The sequence below is a fragment of the Mustela putorius genome, unplaced genomic scaffold (assembly GCF_011764305.1).
Source record: "Mustela putorius furo isolate JIRA1106 unplaced genomic scaffold, ASM1176430v1.1 tig00003834_pilon_pilon_pilon, whole genome shotgun sequence".
Classification (NCBI taxonomy): Eukaryota; Metazoa; Chordata; class Mammalia; order Carnivora; family Mustelidae; genus Mustela; species Mustela putorius.
In genome coordinates this window covers 54561021-54585801 of record NW_025421987.1, presented here as the reverse complement: position 1 = coordinate 54585801, position 24781 = coordinate 54561021, and the positions used below count along the sequence as shown (strand labels likewise).

The 24781-nt window shown below is 44.5% G+C and overlaps 1 long non-coding RNA gene across 1 annotated transcript in view; it reads left to right on the top strand.

The window, feature by feature from the left end:
- Window positions 1–24781, top strand: part of LOC123394397 — an 82248-nt gene that overhangs the window by 4350 nt on the left and 53117 nt on the right. The window contains exon 3 of the long non-coding RNA XR_006609122.1: window positions 17007–17079. This is a non-coding gene — a long non-coding RNA (uncharacterized LOC123394397). The remainder of the gene's footprint in view (window positions 1–17006; window positions 17080–24781) is intronic.

Genomic DNA, 24781 nt, shown 5'->3' with positions numbered 1-24781 from the left:
CAGAGGGGTTTAGCTGAGCAGCAGCGAGAAGGGGAACATCCAGGAACAGCATGGGCAAAGGCTGAGTGGGTGCCCCCCCAGTGATGCTGGGGGAGGTGGAGAAAGGGAGAGAATGAGGGGAGCGAGAAGGAGGAAGAAGAGGGATTCGCGTTCAAATCCAGGTCCCTCCATGCCTGAGGTGGGTAATTTGGGACAAATGGTGTCATGTCCTGGAGCCTTGGGTTCCTCCACTCTCAGAGACCTCCCTTTTGTGACTGACTGCCTCTAGTATCTATAAGACAAAAAATAAAATAAAATAAAATAAAAATAAAAATAAAAAAATAAAAAAATCCATCGAACCTAAATCAAACTGGTGCCCTGGGGTGAGGAGGGTACAAAGTAGTGGGAGTTTCAGGAAATCTTTCTGAATTAGGGTCTCCTCAGTGATCCCCTTCACAGCACCAAGTTATTTTTTGTTGCTGTATCAGTTTAAGCCCGGAGAGGTGTCTGTATGTGTGGGTGTCTGGCTCCCTCACTAGGCTCTACACTCCCTGGACATGGATGTGGTATTTCACTCACTGTTTTATCCCCAGGATCAGGCCCAGTGCCTCCTCAATAAATACTCATGGGGTCAATGAATGCGTTCACCCTCACTGAGCTGGTAGCATTTCAACCAACTGAGCTACCCTAGCACCCTTAGCTAGTAGCATTTTAAAAGGCACTTTAGAACGTTCTATCAATGGTGTGCTGTGTAGATAAGAGAGGGAGAGGCTGGAACCACAACTTCAGTGGCATAGCTTCTGAACTTGAGAAATTTCTGGCATTCGTTGTTGCTTTTAGTTCTTGCCAGCAAGGGTACTCCTCTTCTCAGTCCTAGCAACAGTTTCTGCTCTGTATACTTGCTACCAAAGATCTTCTAAGGGAGCCCAACACAGAATTAACCTCATCGTGTTTGATTCGACATGATGTATCTTAACAAGATTTATTGTGTGCTTGGTATGTGCTAGACATTGTCCTAGGGACTTGACATGTTGCATTAGAGCTCTCCAGAGAAACAGAGACAATAGGATATATATGTACATATATATTAAATGATTTATTATAAGAGTTTGGCTCCCACTATTATCCTTATTATTTGGGAGGAGCCAGGATTTCGGCCTGTCTGACGTCAGAGCCAATAGGCTTAACTAGTACTGTGTACTAGATACCTCACCCTGCCTTGGAAAACAATCCTAGGGTTTTCCTTCATCCTTGCAAGTGATTTTCATTTTATTTTATCAAATAAGATAACTTAGCAGCATCAAATAAAAATTTTAAAAGTAGTTTATTATTTTTATCTGTTACTTTCTAGTCCTCACTCACTTTTACATGTAATTTCAAAAAGGACCAGGTTTGCCTCAATTTTATACACAAAGTTAGAAGTGATGCTGGCATAAAGAGTGTCACCCTCATTTGGCCCTGGTTAGTCATTCATAATAATAATGATAAAATAAGGGACGCCTGGGTGGTTTAGTGGGTTAAGCCACTGCCTTCGGCTCAGGTCATGGTCTCAGGGTCCTGGGATCGAGCCCCACATTGGACTTTCTGCTTGGCAGGGAGCCTGCTTCCCCTTCAGTCTCTGCCTGCCTCTCTGCCTACTTGTGATCTCCCTCTCTCTGTCAAATAAATAAATAAAATCTTTGGAAAAAAAAAAAAAAAGAACAGGCTCATAACACCTTTGTTCTCAGCCTCCTCTTTAAAAAAAAAAAGATAAAATAACATGAAATTATTATTACCAATTGTGTTAAATAATTATTTAATGAATATTTAATATTATTAAATTAAATTAATATTAAATAAAACACTCTCTTCATCTGCAGTTCAGTTTCCTGAAAAGGAGCCCAAAAAGGTGAATCTGTTAGTTATCATAGCATTTATAGCAACTTCTCTTCAGATCAAGGGAATATAAGATATCAAATGTTGGATTTGAATGATAGGAATACAGGTAATTTGGGGGGCTCCTGGGTGGCTCAGTTGGTTGAGGATCCAACTCTTGATTTCAGCTCAGGTCACGATCTCAGGGTTGTGTGATCCAGCCCTGTGATAGGCTCTGCACTGGACGTGGAACCTACTAAAGATTCTCTCTCTTCCTCTGCCCCTCTCAGCTACTCTCAAAGAACAAAAAACAAAAACAACGCCCCCCCCCCCAAACCAGATAATTTTCTTTTGGTCTCTCTTTTCTGCCCTTTTTTACACATCATAAGAGAAATGTTTATAATTCACTTTGTTTTTTCTTATGTTGGACAATTACAGCATTAATTAAAACAAGACAAAACTGGGCCAAACTGCCCCTAAGAAATACTTCCTGTGGCTGAAGGAACATCAGGGCTGGTCTACAAGCCATCTCCACTTCCAAAGGCCTTTTAGCACCTTCCTTATCACATCTTAGTCCACAACAGAGCCGGAAGATACAGATCCCAACATCGATATCCCAACACATTGATTTCCTCCAAGATTCTTAGTTACTTAGTGACGGGCCAAGGAACAGAGCCCAGGCATCTAGATTCCCCACTCCCTTATCTGCTAATTATACCCCAAATTAGCCAGCTTTCTGAATTTTTTTCTTTTCTTTTTTTTTTTTTTTAAGATTTTATTTCTTTGAGAGAAAGAGAGTGAGAAAGAACATGAGAGCACGGTGAGGGGTAGAGGGAAAAGCAGACTCCCCACTGAGCAGCAGTCCTGATACGAGGTTCAATCCTGGAACCTGGGATCATGACATGAGCCAAAGGCAGATGCTTAACTGACTGAGCCACCCAGGTGCCCCTGAAATTTTTTTCTAAAAAGGTTTCATCACATGCATTTTCCTGCTTCATATTGGGTCCCCGGGTCCATGGCTATAGGAACATAAATACAGTAATTAGGAGCAAGGGTAGCAAAAACATGGTGTGCCCTCACCCTCCTCAACCATGGCTGACATCATTCATGGGTCAGGGAACTCTCTTCCCTGAGCTCAGCTTTCCTTTAGATTCTTCTCAACATAGTGCTCCAGGCCTCCGCTACAAACAGCTGGCTCCCAGGGTGAGTCTACTTGCTCTACCTGGATAGGGTAGTGATGTCCACCTTGATTCTTTCTCTTCCTTACATCTGGCCTTGGCTCTATACTGGTCATGGCTATAAACTTGCACTTCTTTCTCACTCTGCTTGAGAGAACAGATTTTGAAAACAGATCTTCAGGCTGGAAGCTACTTTCATCCCAAAGCAGGTTCCTGGGGCATGAGACCTGGGGAGTCACATCTAACCTGTTTATTGTGCCTGCTTTGAAAGCCTTAAATGACCAGTTCAGGCTCACACAGCTGGATTCAGGGCAGAACAAAAGCCACCCGCAGGTGAGCCGGCTCTTGGTCCAGTGCTCTTCACCACTGCCTATCTGACTCTGGGCTTTATCAGACAGAACAGAGAAAATGTTCCTGGGATCTGACATGTGTAAACACTCCTCCATCACCCTGGTCATGGCCGCTTGCCAAGATAGGACTGAGGCCAGATTTAGTGGGTCCTTCAGCCCAGTGACCCTGATGGAAACAATCCCGTGATGTAGAACAGAGGGAGCGGGAGAAAAATGTGCTGTCCTACAAAGAACAAAGCCTGGGATGATTCATTCTCCTGATCCTGGTGATTTACCCCGGGATGCCGGTCACTCATAATGGCTGTCAGCAAATTTGCTGGAATTCTGAATGCTTGTCCTGAACATATAATCCCCTAGTTACTTCCTCATTGTTCCCAAACGTTCAGAGCTTTCCTGGGAATGCTTTCCTGGTTGCCCTCTTAGTACTGTGCAAGAGAACTTTTTAAAATGCCAAATAGTCCGGAGGCCTTGGGTAACTCCCTTAGCTTCCCTGGGCCTCAGCTCCTCAGCATCCTTAAAAATCAGGAATTGAACTCACTGGCCTGGAAGTCCTATGACAAGACACATTTGAGGAAACCTTTTAAATAGTAAAAACTTGTTTGAGCTTTCTCTATCTTAAAACTTGTCTGATTATCTATGTGTTAACTGGACCAGGCAGGTAAGGTGGGTGGGGCAGGGTGGGCCAGGGCCTGGCTGTGGGCATAGCCCCACCAAGCTCTCACTTCCCTGCCTTGGATCTCCCACCATATCCTGGAGGGATCACTTATGTTCAGTTCATCACGACTTATTTCTTGCCAAATTTAGTAAATTCTTACAAAGTAAAAGAAAAGTAAATGACATAAACACCGTGAAAGTATTATGAAAAATCAACAAAGCAGAGTATGTGTATATACAAAGTCATATGAATACAAGTAAATATTTACATGGAAATGTAAACATTTACAACATTCCATTTTTAAGGGGACATGTTGTAGGTGTCCCCCCACCCACAAGGTGTATTTAGTTTTATTTACAGAAATGGGATCAGTTGGAACACATTACTCTGTAACATGCTTTTTTTGCACTAAACAATATGTCTTAGAGTGCTTTATTATGTCAGCTCATGAAGCCTTTTAAAATGGCTACAGAGTCCCTTGTGTGGATATATCACATCATGTTTTAGCTACTCCTTTTTGTCAACCACTTCTTCATTGATGGATATTTAGTTTGCTTCTAGGGTGTTGCTATTTCAAAAAAAAAATATGGCAATAAACAAATATTCTTGCCCATATGTCTGACCATAAGCAAAAGCATTGGGTTTATAGAAATGCACGTTTTACATCTGAAAAATTCTGCCCACTTGTCCTTCTGTATGGTAATACGAATGGGAATACCCATTTCCCCATCTCATTGATCTTCCATTGTTGTTTTATATTTGCATTTTCTTTATTACCAGCAAGGCTGAGCACATTTACATGTTCATTTGGCTGTTTATATTTCTTTCATGGATTGCCTATTTATACCCCTTGCTTATTTTTCACTTAGGTTGCCTTTTTTCTTATCAATCTGTAGGAGTTGAAAAAGGTTTTTAATCAGCTCGTGTACTCATCACCCAGTTCTGATACTGTAGACTCAGGGCCAGTATATTCTCCTATCCATTTCTACCCCATGCATAGATTCTTCTGAAGCAAATCCCCAACATCATACCAAACCATCTGTTAATATTTTAGTAAGTAAACCTAAAAGATCAAAGCTCTTAAAATATCCACAGTAATATCATATCCAAAAAGAAAAATTATTTCCTTAATATCATCAAACATTCAGTGTTCATATTTCCTTCATTAGCTCTTGTAGTTTTAAAAATAATTACCTCAACATCATCAAGTATCCAGTAAATTTCCTCCATTGGCTCATAAATCTTTTTTAACAGCTTGTTTGAATCCAGATTCAAAGAAGGTCAATGAATTTTAATTGGCTAATAGGCCTTCTAAGTCTCTTTTAATTTACAGATTCTTTCTCTCATTTGTTGGAGAATTCTGGTTCTTTTTCTTTGGAGTTTCCCATAGCCTGGATTTTGCTGATTGCATCTGATGATATCATTGGACATGTCTCTGTGTCCTGTGAGTTTCTTGAATACTTGTGTCGAAGTCTTGCTTAGATTCAAGATTGATGTTTTGACAAGAATATCTTATAGGTGTGTTGTGTTTCCAGCAAGACCCCATGACTCCTGCTGTGTCTGTGAGGTTAGTAGTAGGCATTCCCTTATATTTAATCATATAAAGAATGATTAACTGTGATAGGAGAATAACTGTAAAGAAGGATGATGTATGGTATCCAATATCTAAGGGAGAATACTCATGGAGAAATGAGCTTGGAGAGAGGGTTCTCCAAAGACTGAGGCTGCCCCTTAGTTGGAGCAGGTCTGGTTGTGCACAGCAAATGAAGGCAGTTGAGTTCATTGGGCTTCTTGGCCAGAGCTAGTCCACAGTCGCCAGGCAAGCCAGAAAGACTCCACGGATGCCGGCAACGGTGGGAGCTGGCGGCTGCTAAGGGTGGAAGGCCTGCGCGCAGCGTTCAAGTTGGGAACAGTGTCCTCAGGCACAAGTCAGCTGATGCTGAACAGTGCAGAGGAGGAGCTGGGGCTCCACTGCCCAGGTGAGGCCTGGAGAGCGCAGTGCCGAGTCAAGGTGATCGCTGGGCCCAGGCTAGGACTCTGAGGTCTCTGAGGGACTGCACGGCCTAAGCACGTGGCTGGGGCAGAGCAAGCACCCTTGAGAGGCCACGCGGTTGGACCAAGAAAAACAATACCTTTACGCAGACCGAGAAAAACCCCCATTCTCCAGCAGTGTCCCTCCTCCGCCCTCTACTGACAAAGCTTAACATTGCACTCATTGTTCAAAAAAACTGCTTCAAGAGTCCAATCCATTATTACGGAGCAGGTACTGAAGGGTGGTAGGGGGCTGAGAGACAATAAATTGATAACTGACACAATGATCAGGTCCTAGGCCCTTTATTTCATTAGAGGTTGCAAAATGGTTACATTTTTAATTCTCGCTATCTTCATTTATTAGCCGGAACACTCCTAGAGGGAGACACTTTCTACATCTCTTTGGTTGTCCTGAGGCACAGTATATACAAGAAACTGGCTCTTTCTCCACTGCCACTATTTCTCCCTGTGTCACAAAGTCTGAGTCCTTAGGGTTCCAATATTCTCTCTTCATTCACCAGATCTGAATATGAACTCTAATTTTTGCTCCCTTGCATCTCCTTCTTTCTCTGGTCCAATGTCTGACTTCAGGTTAAAGCTCTTTTGTTAACACCTCCTAAATCCTGACTCTATCTGTAATCCCCCAAATAGAACAAACAGGAAGTGGAACTTTTCATTCACAAACCCCAGAATCATCACAAACACCTTAGGAAGTGGATGTCCTCGTCCAGGTTTCACAGATGGGGCCCCTGAGGCTTAGAGAAAGGATGAGAGTGCTTCCAGTCCCCCCAGTGGGAAAGGGCAGAGCTGGGCCTACCCTTAGCTCTGCTTAACTCTGAGTCAGGAGAGCCTGCCAGCCCTGGAAAACTCCCAGCCTTCTGCTTATTTCTCTCCAGGTACCCTCCAATGCACTTGTCTCCTGACTTCTCACCAGTTCTCCATTTGCTTTTGCTTCTGAATTTTCAGGTCATGAAAAATGTTCTCCCAGAATCATCACTAGAAATTCTCTGCCAGGATCACCTCCTCCAATATCCAACTGAGGGCTTACTTCCTAGGCTGTGGTGTCTTCTCAAACAGGAGTCTGAGAACTGTATTTAGCAACAGCTTATTTTCTCTGGTCTCAGGTTGACGGGACAGACACCTCTCTAGCTTTCAAGACACTGTTTGACCTCCTCCATCCCCTGTCCCTCTCCATCCCCAACACACGTGTCCGACAGAAGGGAATGAGGATAGAGGTGAGAACATCTCTTCCTCAGAGGAGGTTATGCTACTCTGGGGATTGTAAAGAAGAAAATAAACAACACCAAACTTGGCACGGACATTAAATACGGCTCTCTTCATTCTCCACTCTCAGGAAACCATAAGCCAGCTGTGAAGCTGCGTGGAGACTGCTGAAAATCCTATTGTGGTCCTTTTCCTCTCTTCCTTCTCCAGTTCACTTTTCTTCCTCAACAACACACCTGCCACTTTTCCTTTCCTCATGCGTCACCTCCTCGGCCCCACAGTTGTCACTCCCACCTCCTGTTCTTCCTTAGCCCTTTCCCCTGAATTCCTTCCTTTCGGTCCATGGCCCCCTGTCTTCCTCTCTTTCCTTCCTCCTACCCCAGCTTTACTGGCAAAACCGAGCAAAATAACAAAGAATGGGGAATAAGTAAACAGCTGCCTACCCTCACTTGGAAGTCCCTGGAAGTGGCTTCCTTCACCTCCATTGCTAGAGTGTCTCTGTGTTTCAAAGTGTTTGGCCCTCATTCAAGGCCAGTCACAGTGGCCGCGGAGTCATTGTGTTGAGATGAAGGTAAATCCAGGCAGTTTCTATTTTTAGATGCAATTGTGTTTCTGGAAAAGGCTGCACATAATAGGAAATCCTGAGTGTGAAGACTGTTTCCTGCCAGTTGAAGCATTGTTGTCTTTGGCAGTTCTGACAACAGCAGAAGTCTTCTAGTAAGTGCACAAAGGTGGAGGGGCAGGGTGAGGAAGGAACCTGGCATGTTGGGCAGATGAGAAGCAGTCGAGGGTGGAGGAGTTGGGGAAAGTGGGAATTGCCAGAGAAGGTGATTTAAAACTCTAAGTGAAAGCAAATAAGTTACAGAATCCTGTCAGATAGGGAAAAAATAAATGGTTTACTTTATAAATATACTTGTAGAAACGGGGTCAGCTAGGACAAGGCATTGTCTGCTCCATATGTGCTGGTCCACGATGAAGTGTCCGCCTCATCGATCCTGCTCGAGGTGATAACGCTGACAGTCACTGATGATGACAAGGGGGTTGGTGATGATGGAGTCGGAGAAAATTAGCTCTTTTACTCAAGCCTAAGAAACTGAAGACTCTTTTCTGCTGGGGTCTCTGGAAAGCTCTGAAACAGGGCTTCTCATCCTTTCATATAAAGATGAATCACCTGGGAGCTCATTAAAAATCCATTCTGATTCGGTGTTTGGGAGGAGCCTGAGATTCTGCATTTCTAATGGACTCCCGGGTCAGTTCTGCTAGCTGATCGATATAGGCATCCTGTTCATACACTGAGGGACCAGGAAAACAAGTATGGAAATTCATCTTCAGAGTATTGAGTCACCGTTGGGCCACAGAAAAATAAGGCAAAACTTTTTTATTTGACTCACTCTCATGAATCAGGACTCACATCCTGGGGAAGACATGGTAGACACTTTCTCCAACAGATAAAGAACCATTAGCTGGGAGGGCTTACACCAACACCCCTGAACAGTTCAGCAGTGGCCGCCTTCTGTAGACCAAGACTGACTGAAGGATATATAACGTTAAACTTGGGCTCTAGGCATTGTATGGGGGGGGGGGAGCAGGGAGGCATTTGCCCATCAGAGGCAAGGTGGAAGTTATTGCCATAATGGCAAGCAAGGCAGAGAGACAACCCTCCAGAGGCCTTTGTTAATGACTGCTAGACCACGGTGCACGTGGGAGTCAAGTCAGGGGAGCCAGTACGGGAACTTCCTAGCCTACCTAACAGAAAAGATCAAGCGCAAATGGACAAAGGCTGGTGTCAGCTGCCACAATGAAGAATGGCAGTCCTCACCCAGTATCTCAGTGTGGGTTGCAACAAAAACAAGCTAAGACCCAGCCAAAAAACACAGGACAATCCACAGGACAACCACACACACACAAACAATAGAAAATAATTAGTTAGGATTGTCTCCTAAAAAAAAAAAAAGAAGAAGAAAGAAAGAAAAGACAAGTAAGAAAAGAAAAGAAAGAAAAAAGACGAGTAAGGCTTTCTTTATACAGAGAAAGTGCCCACTCGGGTTCCCGGTCTCCTGGGTCAAATATGTTAATAAAGGAAAGAAAAGTAGTGCTTCATCCTGATTGGTTGGAAAGACCTTATCCTGATTGGTTGGAAGAGCCTAATCCTGATTGGCCGATATGGGCGGCAACCCAGGCAGCTCATTGGTGCTTTTTGAAGCCGGATCTTGTTTTAAATCTGACTTGCGCAGGGTACCGACTCCTGGCCGCCTCCTGATTCTGTTCTGTGAGGGAAGCCGTCCTACCCTAAGAGCCAATAGAAGGTACCTTGGCTGCACAACATTTGTCACTTGGGGCTTGCCTCCAGGCTCCGTGTCTCACGGTGGTATGCTGGTGGCAGGCCAGCTCTCTATGAAGACGGCGGAAAACGCGGGAGCGGAGGGGAAGTGGCACGAGGGGAGGAGAAGAAAAAACTCTGACTTCAGTACGTGGCGTTTACTGATTTTTAGTTGGGACAGAATTCCACCATGGCCAGTTTCAAGCCACTAACATGAAGGGACAAGATGGTTCAGTTCCTCCGTGTAGAAGCAGGAGGGTTCTATAGAACAGCTGGCGGAACTCACCTGGGAGTCGTTTAGAACTCGGGCCAGGTCTCCTTCCCGTAGCGGGGATATTACTCCCTTTCCAAGCCTTACTAAGACAGGACCGTAATTATTGATAAAGCTGCAAATAGGAGTCGGAGGAGCAAATCTCGAGGCTAGCAAACACTGTCGAGCAAGGTATCTGGCGGCGGGGAGGCCTTGGTCTAATCTCCAGGTGGTAGGTGGTCGCTCTGTTACTGGGAGAGGGCTGCTGTGACAGCCTAGAGCTTCTGGGGCACATCACCCCAGATGTCCCATCTCAGAGTCCCACTCTTATCAGGGCCCTCACTTCCTTATGGGAGATCTGGCCAAGGCTGTGACTTCAACTCTCTTGTTACTGCAACAGCCTGAAAATCCAGTCCTAGACCTGGTTTTCTTTTTGACTGACCCTCCAGCTGCAGTGGAGGAGGGTTCTTAAAATGTTGCCTGCGAAGCCTTCTGGCTTTTTTTTTTTTTTTTTTTTTTTTAAGATTTATTTATTTGAGAGAGGGAGAAGCTTTTAGCAAACTCCTCACTGAGCTCAGAGCCTGACATGGGGCTCTATCTCACAACCCTGAGATCATGATCTGAGCCAAACCAAGAGTCAGACACTTAACCGACTGAGCCACCCAGACGCCCCAAAGTCTTCTGGCTTTCACGCTATGTTCCAAGTTGATGGTTGGCTGATCTGAGCTTGTTGTTTTCTTCAACAATTAACCAGCTCTATAATCTTTTGCCACTGAATCTCTGATATGCCAGTGCCAAAGCCATTGCATAAGCGGATGCATCTCCTTCCAGCAGACTCCATTTCGGCACTACAAGTGAGTCTTACCCAACTTATTCACAAGCTAAAGAGAGTATCTTCTAGAATCTTTCAAAGCCCCAGATAAGACTCACAATGGGCCCTTGTTGCCATTGGGCTGCTTAATGGTCTGATTCCACAATGCCATTCCAAGTTTAACTTCCAGTACCAACTGTCCTAGGTTGTGTTTTCCTGAATCCGACTCCGACACAAGGATTTGGGTGTAAGTAGTGGATTTGTGAGGGGTTCCCAGGAAGCACTTGTAGAGACAGGGAAGGGCAGGAAGCCAATAAGGGTGTGTATCAAGCAAGAGCCCTCTGGGAGATACTGGGATTTAATCCCACTGGGAAACACTCTAGAATATTCCTCAGTTATCCAGTGCCCAAGGGATGAGAAACTTGATGTATTTATCCACACCTCTTCTGACTTTGCCTGTGGGCTGCATCTGGAGGTGCTGATTCATTGGCATCCCAAAATAGCCCTCAGCAAAGAAAAAGCAGGTGTTTACAAAAACAGCTGTTGGTATTTAGAGGTGAGCGCCAAGGAGATACTGGCTGGGCATGTCAGCCTCAGCCACAAATTTGTATCAGAACTGAGCTAAGGATTATCCCCACTATGATAGTGGTAGCAGTACCAAAACGATATGACCCAGCCCAAATGGGGATGGTGGTTGGAAGCTACTGGGGAAAGAGACATAGTCTCAGGTATAGTCTGGGTGATCTCCATGCTGGAGCCAGTAGGTAGATAACACAGTGGTCGGGAGTTCCAGTTAAAGAGCTAGAACCCGGCCCTGCTGTGTGGGGTAAGTCCCCAGTTCCCACTGAGCCTCTCCACTGGAATGCGGGTAGACGTAATCCGTGGGTGGATTCGTGGGATAGACGAGCTACTGCAGATAACCGCTGGGCCCTCCAGGTAACAATGCCTTGCCCAGTTAGGAAAACCCCTTAAGAGTGACTCTGTGGGTCAGAATTTCCAGGCACAAATTGCAGGAAGGTATTTTAGAAAAAAATACAGCTTTTGGAAGGGCCAAATTATACTGAGAATAACAGCGTCTAGCTGCATTGGTGTGGGGTTTTCAGAGCACATTCACAAGTTCAGCTGACCCTCACAACGAGGCAATGAAGACAAATGAGGGGGTATTTTTGTCCTCATTTCACAGATGAAGAAAACTTGAGACTCAATGAGGTCAAGTGACTATTTCTGTTACAGGATTTCTTTTACTTTAATGCCTGAGGTTTTTGCTCACACTACTTTGAAGAATAAAGAGGTAGATGACCAGACAGAGTGGTTGGCAGCAAAGTTTATTGAGCGATAGCACAAAGCTCCCGAGGAGGGAGGGGAACTGAGGGTTGTCACCGGAGTTTCTGAGTCAAGGGGGTTTTATGGGCTTGTTGTCTATTTTAACCTGATTAACCCTTCCTGTGCCTGTCATCCAGTCAGGTTTTTGTCCTCTACTGCGGCTTGGGAAAGGGTGGAGGGCTCCTTTCCCCATGGTGTAAATCTTTTTAAGGGTGGTTCCCTCTTTGGGCAGGGCTGTCCCTGTTCGCCTTTCTTCCAACTCCTGCATTATTTCGAAGATCACAAAGCTGCATAGTGGTGGAGGAGAGGCTCAACATCACATCTTCTGATTCTGTGCCATTCAGTGCTTGCTCCTAGGCCAGTGTTTCCTATAAACTGTCCCCCATTAACTGTAAAAGAGAGCCTTGGTAGCGGGATCATATCTGGTTACTTTTGGTGTCCCCAGTGCTGGTATATTTTGATTGCTTGATATCTGTAGGTAAAGCAAATGAATTTTTAAAAAAAATTTTTTAAAGTTTTATTTGAGAGAGAGACGGAGGGAGAACGAGCAGGGTGAGGGCTAGAGGGAGAAGCAGACTTCCCACGGAGCAGGGAGTCTGCTTTGAGACTTGATCCCAGCCCCACCGAAGGCAGATGCTTAACTGACTGAGCCACCCAGGTGCACAGTAAATGAATTTTAAAATCCCTCCCCTCCCCCAAGACCTGTAAAGAGATGCAGAAGTTTTTGTCACTCCTTTTTCTCCTCCCAGCTACATTTGCATCCAACACACATGCACACACTTCTCTCACACATACCCTCACACACTTTGACACACACGCGAACTTCAACCCTGCAGACTTTGCTTCCTCTCCCCCAGCTGTATTCATGGATAACTGGCATATTAAACTGTAAAATACTTGGTATGGGTATACATTGTGAAGCATTCCATCTAGTTAATGAACACATCCATCACCTTACATATTTACATATGCTTATCTTTATATGAGAATATTTAAGTTCTACTCTCAGCAAATTTTTTTTATTTTTATTTATTTATTTTTTTTTTATTATTTTTTTTTAAAGATTTTATTTATTTATTTGACAGAGAGAGATCACAAGTAGGCAGAGAGGCAGGCAGAGAGAGAGAGGAGGAAGCAGGCTCCCTGCTGAGCAGAGAGCCCGATGCGGGACTCGATCCCAGGACCCTGAGATCATGACCTGAGCCGAAGGCAGTGGCTTAACCCACTGAGCCACCCAGGCGCCCCAGCAAATTTTTTTTAAAAGACTTATTTATCTGACACAGAGAACACAAGCAGGGGGAGAGGGAGAAACAGGCCATCCCTGCCACTGAGCCAGGAGCCCAAAGCTCCATCCCAGGATCCCAAAATCATGACCTGAGCTGAAGGCAGATGCTTAATTAACCAACTGAGCTGCCCAGGTGCCCCTACTTTCAGCAAATTTGAATTAAACAACACAGTTCAGGTGTGTTCTTTTGATGCCTCTTGGAAACCCTCATAGAAGAACATGAGAAATCATGAAGGGGTCATGATTCTCAGAAATCCTAAGAAGAGCCCTCACATTCATTAGGAGACCCAAACTGCTCTCTGGGAATGCCTTTAAAGTTAGAAGACAGAATCTTGACGGACTCCTGACAACTTGCGGAATTGTTCAGCTACCTTGGGGGAGGCGGTTAGGGTGGAACTGCTCTCCCAGGGTCAAAGCCTCTCTGGAAGTTGCTGGCAGCTCAGCGGTATGCAGTGACCCTCTAGAGCCACAAGAGGGAGCCAGTGGTGTAGGGAGTTGGGCTTAAAAGAGCCACCCGCAGCAGGAATGAACCCCCAGAGGCTGGACTGAACCCACAAAAGGAATCTGGACAGAAAGCCAAAGTGAGAGAAGGGGGAGGCCTAGTGGGGAGCAGAACAGAGAGAACATGAGGGAAAACAACTGTAGAATTAAACAGAGGGGGAGCGTGTCAAAATTTAATCATGTTTTATGCGAAGAATAAATTGTTGGGGGACTTTCATCTTTTACTTTGCACTATTCTGATTTTTTTTTTTGTCTAAAGAAGCATACATTATTTTCTAAATTGACAGCATATAAAGAAACATATTTAAAATAAATGGGAAACAGAACAAGCAGTGAGAAAAATGTTGGAAAAATCCCAAAGTTGCTCTGGAGTTCTAGGAAACATCAATGTCATTCTTGGATTTTTGTTTTGTTATGAGGCACTGCCCCTCCACTTCCACATCTGTACTCCTCTCCATGGTCTCTTTTTCCTTCCTTCATTCTTTTATGAATTCTAATTGTCTTTTGAACACACTACCTTTAGCCTGAAATTAATAGAAATAAATTAATACCAGATAGTATCAGTGTTTTGCAGTGATTGTTTTTTTTTTTTTTTTAAGATTTTATTTATTTGACAGAGATCACAAGTAGAGAGGCAGGCAGAGAGAGAGAACAAAGGAAGCAGGCTCCCCGATAAGCAGAGAGCCCGATGTGGGGCTGGATCCCAGGACCCTGGGATCATGAACTGAGCAGAAGGCAGAGGCTTTAACCCACTGAGCCACCCAGGCACCCCAATTGCAGTGACTTAACTGAAGCTGTTCCCATTTCCATTTTTTTACGAAGATAAAACTCCAAGTGTTTGATGCCATTCAATTGTTAGGAATTCATTAGAAACAATAGTAAAGCTATTTCAGCTGCCTCTTGGAAGCCTCTATTTAGAGAATCTGTTTTGCATATCCTAAGAGGCATAGCCATAAAGCAGTGACAATGATTTTTAATTAAACATCTTAGACCTTTTTTATCTAATTGACACTCTTCCTGCAAACCACAGGAACCAATATGATTATTGCAGGCATCAAAGCATTTGGCTTAGGAAATTACCCTTGGAGTCCATTTAGGGAAAATTTTTTAAAAATTGACTTGTGTCATGGCTCTTTGGGACTCCAAATATTATTAGCCATCTTACAAAGTGTTTAATGCAAGTGAATTTAGCCTCCGGTGACCCAAAGCTTTTCTGGAAATTAATCCACCTCCAAAGGATAAAGACTCACCACCTCCATTAGGGGCTACCATTCCACGACGAGGAGGGAGGAATAAACAGAATCCAGCCTTGGTGTTGGGGTTATAGCTCTGTGATGTGAGAGGAGGTTATCTTTGTGGCATGCTCTCTTAGCCTCTCCCTGGTTCTTACACAGCTGAGAGAAGGCTGGGGTTGGAGAGCAGCCTCTGCTCCCCTTCCACTCCTCTGAAGGTGGGTCTGAGCTGGTGTGGGCCCAGAAGTGGGCTCCTACTGTCCCAGTGCTTCCCAACCATCTTTATATCACAAATGCATAAAGAGGGCCACTTTTCCGTATTAAAAAAAAACTAGAACTTGGGGCGCCTGGGTGGCTCAGTGGGTTGATACCTCTGCCTTTGGCTCGGGTCATGGTTCCAGGGTCCTGGGATCAAGCCCCACGTCGGGCTCTCTGTTCAGCAGGGAGCCTGCTTCCCTTCCTCTCTCTCTGCCTGTCTCTCTGTCTACTTGTGATCTCTGTCTGTCAAATAAATAAGTAAAATCTTTAAAAAAAAAAAAAAAACTAGAACTAAAGAGGATCTGGAGGCATCATATTATATTACATAAGTATTGAATGTGTATGAAACTTTCAAATAAAATCTTTTAACACTTTTAATGAGAAGCTTGAGTTTGCTTTCATCAACAGAATTTTTTAATTGGATTTTGATGCCTAAAATGTCTCCTTACAACAATTCCTCAAGACGTTTTAATCATAACCTCTTCAGAGTTTTGACAGTCACCATCAAGGATTTTGTTTGCTATAGAAGGCAATAAAATTTCTAAGACTGGCTTTACAGCCGTCCAAAAATTTACAACATGGGAAATTCTAACAAAAGAGACCCCACTGTTCTTCATCTTCTTTCATTGGGAAAGAGAATGTTGGCATTTCCAGTAGATTATGAATTCAATGGAAGGTTTTTAGAACAAATATTTCATTTGCAGAGGACATATGTCATTAGGGGGCTTCCCTTGCTGCAAATGGCCCAAAGTATTCCAGGGATATAAAGACAGATAGTAGGACCTATGAAGCCTAGAAGCTGGGACTTTTTGTCTCCTTATTCTCCTCCGCTGGCCACCTCTTGGGCTTCATTCTTGTTTCTTGGCTCCCTCATCGGTACAGGCACTGCTGCTCTCTGCCAGGGTGTAGATGCCTAGGGGGAGGGTGCCTCCTTCACTTGCCTTCAGCTCCACTGTGCATGGCAACCAACACTGAAATCGCCAGTGATGCCCCAGCCTCTCAAGCCTGGAGGCCTAAGAAAATCGGGGTTTAGGACACTCTAGTAACCCATCCAGAGCCCCCCACTACAAACCACTGTGGGGGAATTCTCTTCTACATTGAATTCAAGGAATCTTGAGCTCTGGTACCAATCTGGCCTCCAATACTGACAGAGCCATGACCTCTCCCTGCTGGTTTAGCAGAAGGAAATCTCAGGTCATGGCTCTGTCAGTATCAGAGTGCCCTCAACTGACTTTGCACCTGGGGCCAAGCTCTGTAGGAGCTCACCAGGGTTAGCCACAGTCACAGAAAGAAGTTCTGGAGTTTCCGTCTTTGGGTATCTGTTACTTTTTTTTTTTTTTTTTTTAAAGATTTTATTTATTTATTTATTTGACAGAGAGAAATCACAAGTAGATGGAGAGGCAGGCAGAGAGAGAGAGGGAAGCAGACTCCCTGCTGAGCAGAGAGCCCGATGTGGGCCTCGATCCCAGGACCCTGAGATCATGACCTGAGCCGAAGGCAGCGGCTTAACCCACTGAGCCACCCAGGCGCCCAAGGGTATCTGTTACTTTTGAGGTGTGACCAGCAACTTCTTGACTATTCAAAGTGGAGTATCTGAGAATTGTTCCTGATGTGGTTGGAACAATTGTCATTAGAGTAAATGTACAGTCAAGGTGACTATTTTGAAAGGAGTGACACTCATTTGGATATTAGACTGCTCACGTTAAAATAACTTACCTCTTCCTATCCTTATACATAGTCCTCTTTCATCCATAGGTCAAGAATTCTGCATTTCTGAAGTACTGTTCTAATGCTTCCTCCGTGAGTGAGTCGGCATGAAATCAGCTTGGTAAGTGGGCCTCTTCTAATATTAATCAGCTGTTGCTTTGTATCGCTCATATATTTGTAGCCCTCCCTAAATAACAAATTACCCCACAATTTAGTAGCTAAGATAACAAACAATTACTACCTCATGGTTTCCTTGTGTCAGAAATCAAGCCGGGGAGCGGGGGTGGCCTATCTGTGTGCCTCTGGCTTTAGAATTTCCTCTAAAATTTTAGGTTTTGCAAATTCCAGTTAAGTTCATTGGAGCTTAAGTTTTCCTTTTCTTTCTTTTTCCATCCTGCTATGCTGGGGCCCTAAACATTTTTTTTTTTTTTTTTTTTTTTTTTGACAAAGAAAGATCACAAGCAGGCAGGGAGAGAGAGAGAGGGAAGCAGGCTCCCCACCAAGCGGAGAGCCCGATGCGGGACTCGATCCCAGGACCCTGAGATCATGACCTGAGCCGAAGACAGCGGCTTAACCCACTGAGCCACCCAGGTGCCCCGGCCCTAAACATTTTTAAGTCAGCCCAAGTGGTAATTCACATTGACTATGGCTATGGGGAGAGTTGCCACAAAAATTATACCTGCCTCCAGAGGTGATTTGGAGGCTTCCATAAGATAAATGTACATGAAAAACTCCCTTTCATGGCATGCAGTGGTTCCTCAGTTCTAGGAGATAGAGATATCTGGGAGTCCCCCCGAGTACCTACCTGGCTAGGTACACACATTGTTGAATCCCCTCCCTTAGAATGTGGGCAGGCCGAGGGGGTGATGGGATGGAATGTCCCTCCCATGATTAGGTTACACTAATCCATCCACTGTGAGTTAATAAAGGAGATTATCTCAAGTGAACCTGATCTTTAAAAGACAGTGAAATATTACAATCTCTCAAACTACCACACTGTTGGAGGGTCTGTGGAAGGAAGTACCTGGCAAGAACTTGCAGAAAGCTCTAGACTCTAAGGGCAGTCCCGGCCCATGGCCTGCAAGGGAAACCAGGACCTCAGCCCTACAACCACGGGGAGTTTAATTTTACCAACAACCAAGTGAACCTGGAGCAGATCTTGTCCTAGTTGACCCTCCAGATGAGGACACAACTAGCAAACACCTCCCTCAGTTTCAGCTTTGTGAGGGGTCCTGACAGAGGACCTCTGGACCCTTGCCCACAGAAACTGGAGAGAATAAATGTGTTTTTAAACCACTAAATCTGTGGTAATTTATAATACCACACTGGAAAAGTAATACCTTCTCCATCTTGAAATAAAATTCATAGATAATGTAGTCTGTTTATAAAACATAATAAAATTTCAGTATAGTGTCTTAATCTATTATAAGAAGTATAAGGAAGGTTTTCTAAAAGGAGAATAATACATGTATTTCAACAGGTGAGTGCCCAATCCTAATCACTGAAGAAGACACATGAAAGAGCCAGATATTTGCACCCTGTGTATAGAACCACAGAGAATGTCACAGGTACAAATCAGACTGACCACATTTTTCCAAAACAGTGAACAGTCGCTGGTAGAATTTTGTACAAAACAGAGTACAATCTTCTGTCCATTTGTACACTAGTGGCAGTTCCCCAAAATGTCAGGGTATATTAAAACTTCACAAAAAGTACCTTGTAATTCAGGTTAGGTTTTTTACACATACAACTTATGAACACATCTCTTATTTACCCAACCATCCAGCGGGACATTTATAATTTATTCGGGATACAGAAAAATTCTTGTATGAGGGACACCTGGGTGGCTCAGTTAAGCATCTGCCTTCGGCTCAGGTCACGATCCCAGGGTTCTGGGATTGAGTCCTGCATTGGGCTTATCGGGCACCCAGCTCACTGGGGAGCCTGCTGTTCCTTCTGCTTGTGTGGTCTCTGTCTCTCTCTGACAAATAAAATCTTTTTTAAAAAAATTATTGTTCAAGGTGAGAGCCCATGCTCTACAGGTTGGGAACCCCCTTCCCAAGTCATGGTGAAATCATAAACTCCCCCATAAATTTCCAAAATGAGCCCCAGGGGAGGGCACTGCTAGGGCATCAGTGTAACATTCAAGTGCTGTTACTGCTTTGTGGTGCTCATGTCCCATGTCCTGTTGGACTGGCCTTTGGGGTTGTCACCCTGAAGAAAGGGATGCCGTTAAACATTTCAAATGCTTCTGGTACAGGGGATTTGTTTGTTTGGCAAGATGACAATATTGAAATTAAAAATACAAAAACCTTCCAGTGGTGATGACCAAGAATAAAACCACTGCAGAGTGCCCTCCCCAACCCCTGCCTTGCTCTGCGCACAGCTTCCCAGCAGAGAAGCGTGTGGAGGCCAAGCTGTGAGACCCAGCAGGGTGTGCCAGCGTTCTGGAAGCACAGGAAGCAAATGGAGCCACTTGCCCACGACTGCAAATGTTGTTGGTGACAAGGTCACTCCGGCTAGTTAACAAGATGCCTGGCTTGGTTTACGGGGAACGCTGATGCCCATTTCTGCTGCCGCAAAGGGGGCCGTGAGGAGGTGTAGCATGCTTCCCAGCCAAAAAGCAAAAGGTACCCCAAGAGAGCACCATCACCTGGGAACTCTGACTGCCCCACTTGCCACAGGCAGGCTGGGGGGCCTTCCCCACCCCACCAGACAAGCCTGAACATGCAGAAGGAAGGTCCTTGGGTCCAGTCTGGACCCCGGAAAACAGCACCAGTCAGATCCTTCTGTGAGAAACTCGGAAGGAGAAATGTTCACAAATCACAGACTTCCAGCCTCAGAGCCCAGCACCCCAACCCAGTCACGGTGGGGAGGCTTTCCTCCTGGGACTCCCAGCTGCCCAGGGCCTTGGCAGCGAGACTGAGAATAGAAAAGCTCTCCAGCAAGCAGGCAGGTTCCCTCAGCGCCTCATAGCCTCAGAATCATGAGTTGGTTTTTAACGAGGTGTTACTGCTTCTCCAGTACCACCAGAGAGAATCCACTGTTGGGATGTGCTCTCGCCACAAGCGCGGAGAGCCTCTGTTGTCCTGTGCCTTCCCCCAAGAATCTGGGGATGAATGCTATGTCCACTCTCGGCTCTGGCGTGGACTTGTTTTGGAAAGTAAGCAATATATCTGAGTCCTGTGCTGGTTCTCATTCACCATGAGTCCTCTCCTTTCTTGGATTTCCAGAACTGTTCTTCTGTAGTCTACCTACAAGGGAACATTTCTGCTTCAAGCCAGGAGTGAGAAGGGCCCTATTTTGCAAAATTCCCTGGTTCAATGAAGACCGATCTCATCACATCTTTTTGCTCAGACAGCAAAAAAGAGCACCTTACTGACACCCCATCGGGCAGGACTTTTATTGCTGAGCAACAATCTTTTCCCTAGCAGATGGGGAGAGCAAATGGCTCTCCACTCCGTTCAGCCCCACTGAGGAAAGAGCTACTTTCTAAATGTGGACCTTGAAAAAGGAATCCGGAGTAAGACAGGAACTTTCAGCTTTAGGACCAGTACCATGGTCCAGAAATGCTTGATTCTTTCCTCTCTTCTTAGAGTCACACCTTACACTCAGGGCCATATGGTCCTCAGTTACAAAGCATACATTTCTTACATTTCAGCATCTTTAAAACTAGACGTGCCTTGTATATCTCTTACCATTATGACATTGGGCTTTTTATCTCTTAGTAACTTAAATAATGGTATGTCTTATAATTAATAGTTATGTTTATGAGATAAAAACACATAGGCAAAGCAGCTCCAGCAAAGAGAGAACCTTTCCTAAAATTCAGAGCAGTGGGAAATGCCTTGTGAAGAAATCTTGGGTTGTACCTTTTGATGGGGTTATCAGATTACAAATGGCATAAAAATAGTAAAATATTTCCAGAGCGTCAAGGATGGTGTCTTAGCTCGGCTGCTGTAACACAGTACTATACATGGGGTGACTTAAATAATAGACATTTATTTGTCATAGTTCTGGAGGCTGTGAAGTCCAGGATCAAGGTACTGGCAGATTTGGTTCTTGGTGAGGACCCTCTTCCTGGCCAACACCTTATTCATATCCTCACAGAGCAGGGGGATGAGGGAAGGGGTGGCAGAGTGCAAGGCATTCTGGTCTCTTCTTATAAAGGCATTAATCCTTTCATGAGGGCCCTACCCTCAAGAGCTCATCTAAACCTATTTACTTCCCATACTAGCATGTTCCAGCTGCTATAACAAAAATGCCATAAACTGAGTAGCTTATAAATAACAGAAATTTCTCACAGTTCTAGATGCTGGAAGGCCAAGATCACGGTGCCAGCATGGTCAGGTTGTGGTGAAGGCCCTTTCTTGGGCTACAGATGTCCCACTTCTTCTTATGTCCTCACATGGTGGAAGGAGCAAGGAGCACCGTCAGACCTCTTCTATAAGGACACAGATCCCATTTATGAGGGCTCTGCCCTTGTCACCTAATGCCTCCCAAAGGCTCTACCTCCTAACACTATTACCTTGGGGGTTAGGATTTCAACATATGAAGTTGGAGGACACAGACATTCAGACCATAGCACCTTCCAAAGGCTTCATCTCCGAATATCATCAAATTGGGGGTTAGGACTTCAGCTTATGAATGGAGGCACGGGGTGGGGGGGTTACAATGTAGTCCATAGCAGATATCATCCCCAGTGAGGTGTGACCATTTGGATGACAGTTTTCCTAAGTCATTTCTGTTTGAACATCATAGCACATACAATGTAGTGATTAATTTCTGTGTCCAACTCGTTATTTTTGATGTGCCACCAAACACCCAACCTTGGCCCTTTTCTGGTCAATGATTTTCTACCAATAATTTTAACAATAGTAACATAGAGTTGTTTACCTAGTTATTTATAGTTTATTCAAAGCAAGGAGGACAACTTCTATCCTTTGGGGAAAGACAGTTCCCACTGAATGAAATAAGCAATTTTTAAATTGGAATGGAATTTTTCCATTGGAATGGAAATTTCTAAATGGAATGGAATTTTTAAAAATGAAGGATTCACTTGGGTCCAAAGAATAATGGCCTATGTATAAGATGAGGAAGAAGGTGATCAGACCATTCCTCATAGAGGAAGGTTATTCAACATAAGGCTTGATATGAAGCAGGAGTGTAACAGTCATGAAAATGAGTAGCAAAGAATTGCATTCTAGAATGTGTTCTGACTTTAAAATATAATGGTTCTACTGGACTCTGGACAGATTCATATAAAGCAAAGTTTCTCAACCTCAGCACCACTGACACTTTGGACTAGGTAATGTTTTGTTGTGGGGCCTGTCCTGTGTATTGTATTAAAGGACATTTAGGAGGATATGTAGCACACATACACACTACATATCTGTCTATATAGAAAGAGGGGGGTTGGGATGAACGTGCAAATATGGCAATATGCTAACAATTGTTAAAAACTAGGTGGAGTGAGGGCACCCGGATGGCATAGGTCATGGTCCCAGGATGGTGGGATGGAGCCCTGATCAAGCTCTCTGCTCAGAGGGAGCCTGCTTCCCCCTGCCCCTGCCTGCCTCTCTGCCTACTTGTGATTTCTGTGTCAAATAAATAAATACATAATTCTTAAAAACAAAAACAAAAAACTAAGTGGAGTGTGTATAGTTGTTTTGTCCCATTTTCCTTTTCCATATGTGCGAAAATGTTGAGAGAATAAATGGTTTGGGAGAAAAATTGGTCTCATGGTTCAAATGGAGACCAGGTCATTTTGTTATTTATTTTTAGAGCCAAAAAAGATTGACCTTTTCTCCAAGTAGATCCCAAATAACTTTATTTACTTCTTCACCCTCTTCTCATTTCTGGAGGTACTTGGAGTTAACCATTGAGAGTACAAACTGTCCATAATAATGTAACCTGAAAGGTTTTTTTAAATAACCTCTTTGGGGACTGGTGTGTAGTTAACACACACTGTGCCTCACGCAAGGGGGCATCATTCACACAGGCGCCTTCATGAGGAGCCCCGGCCCTGGAGCTGTGTGGGTAGGATGGCCAGTTTATGCCAGTTTGCTCTGGGTGGTTCCAGTTGGCACCCAGAACCCCTCCTTAGTGGTTGGTCACTCTGTGTGCAGTGCAGAAGGTCTGGCGGTGTTTTACAATGTTGGACCACGAGGAGCAGGGCAGTGTGAATTCTTGACAATTCTTAGTGGGCAGTAAGATGTTCTGTTAGTAGATGGTTCTGGCTCCATGCATGAGCCCACTAGGCCACACCTCCGCTAGTCAACAGGTACCATCCACCCACAAAGTCTAGTTCAAAGAGGAGGCGTCAATGTCAGGGACACTCTTTAGAAACTCTGACCTAGACTGAAGGCTTTGAAATAGGCAGAACAAAAGGCCAACATCACCAGCCCAACATGTGAACCTTATTTTTGACATGGTTGCCTTTCCATGTTATTTCCCCTCTTAGGGTTTATAAACCATGTCCTTCTTCCCTATCCTCTGCTTTCTCTACTCTTTGTAATCATGTAATTACTGCTTTGAGAAGATTGAGGTCTGGAGAAATTAAGCAATTTGCCCAAGGTCCCAGACCTAGAAAGGGGAGACACAGGACTTGAGACCAGGGTCCCCTGAATCCAGAGTTCCTCCTCCTAATCACTTCATTCCTGCTGTAGACCGTGTCCCCCTAAAATTCGTATGTTGAAATCGTAATCCACAATATGATGGTGCTGAGAAGTGGGGCCTTTGAGAGGTACTTAGACCTGGGGTTGGAACCCTCATCGAGAGAAGTCATGCCCTTATTTAAGAGGCCCCCCAGAGCTAGCCTGCTCTCTCTCCTCCATGTGTGGATACAGCAAGAAGTAGACTGTCTGCAACCCAAAACCGGGCTCTCACCAGAACCCAACTGTGCTGGCACCCTGATCTCAGACTTTCAGCCCCCAGAATCATAAGAAATAAATTTCTGTTGTTTATAAGCCATCCAGTGTATGGTAATTTGTTGTGGCAACCCGAACAGACTAAGACTATTCCTTTCCAGCTCATCAGATGTTCATGAGCAGTGACTTCACCTCACTGGTTCTGCCTTCTCAGGGGGAGTTTGTTCTTACAGGAATTTATAAACACAGAAACCCCCGCAGGACCCGCAGGGTCCCAGAGAAAGGAGAGCGCACTGGTAGTGGTGGCATTTCTGACAGCACAGAGTCATGGAATGTTCTGTGCCTATCAGATGGGCATCCCACCCACGACTGGGGGCTCACAGTCTCCTAATCCTTAGTGTGGAGGAGCGGTTGAGAGCCTCGCTTTGGAAAGAATACACCAGGGTTCGATAACCTGGTTCTGCCCCACAACCTGTGACATTGGACAAGACATTTAAACGTCTCTCAGCCATGATATCCTCATCTGTAATATGAGGATAATAATAGCCATAGCCCCTACCTCATAGAGTTACTGTGAATTTAAACCAGTTCACGTGAAGTACTGAAAGCAGTGCCTGGCCCATTGTGAGCGAATCTTAAGAAAAACACTCTTAAAAGATGCCTACAATATTGAGGGAAATTCATGTGTTCCATTTCTCCCAACACACTTAATGTACCTCGGTGGAGCCAAGTCACACATGATTCACACTGAGAACAGAGTCATATTTTTAATATTTAAATATTTAAAAATTAGCTTTTTAAAATTCAGTCTTCAAGTTTTTTGAAGGAATGTAAGAGTAATCAAATACAATCCTTTATGAGCTTTCTAGGACCCCCTTGTCTCTTCGTTTTAATAAACCTCAGAGTCTCCCCCAGCCTCTCAGCTAGCTCACCCACACCCTCTTCCTGAGCCCC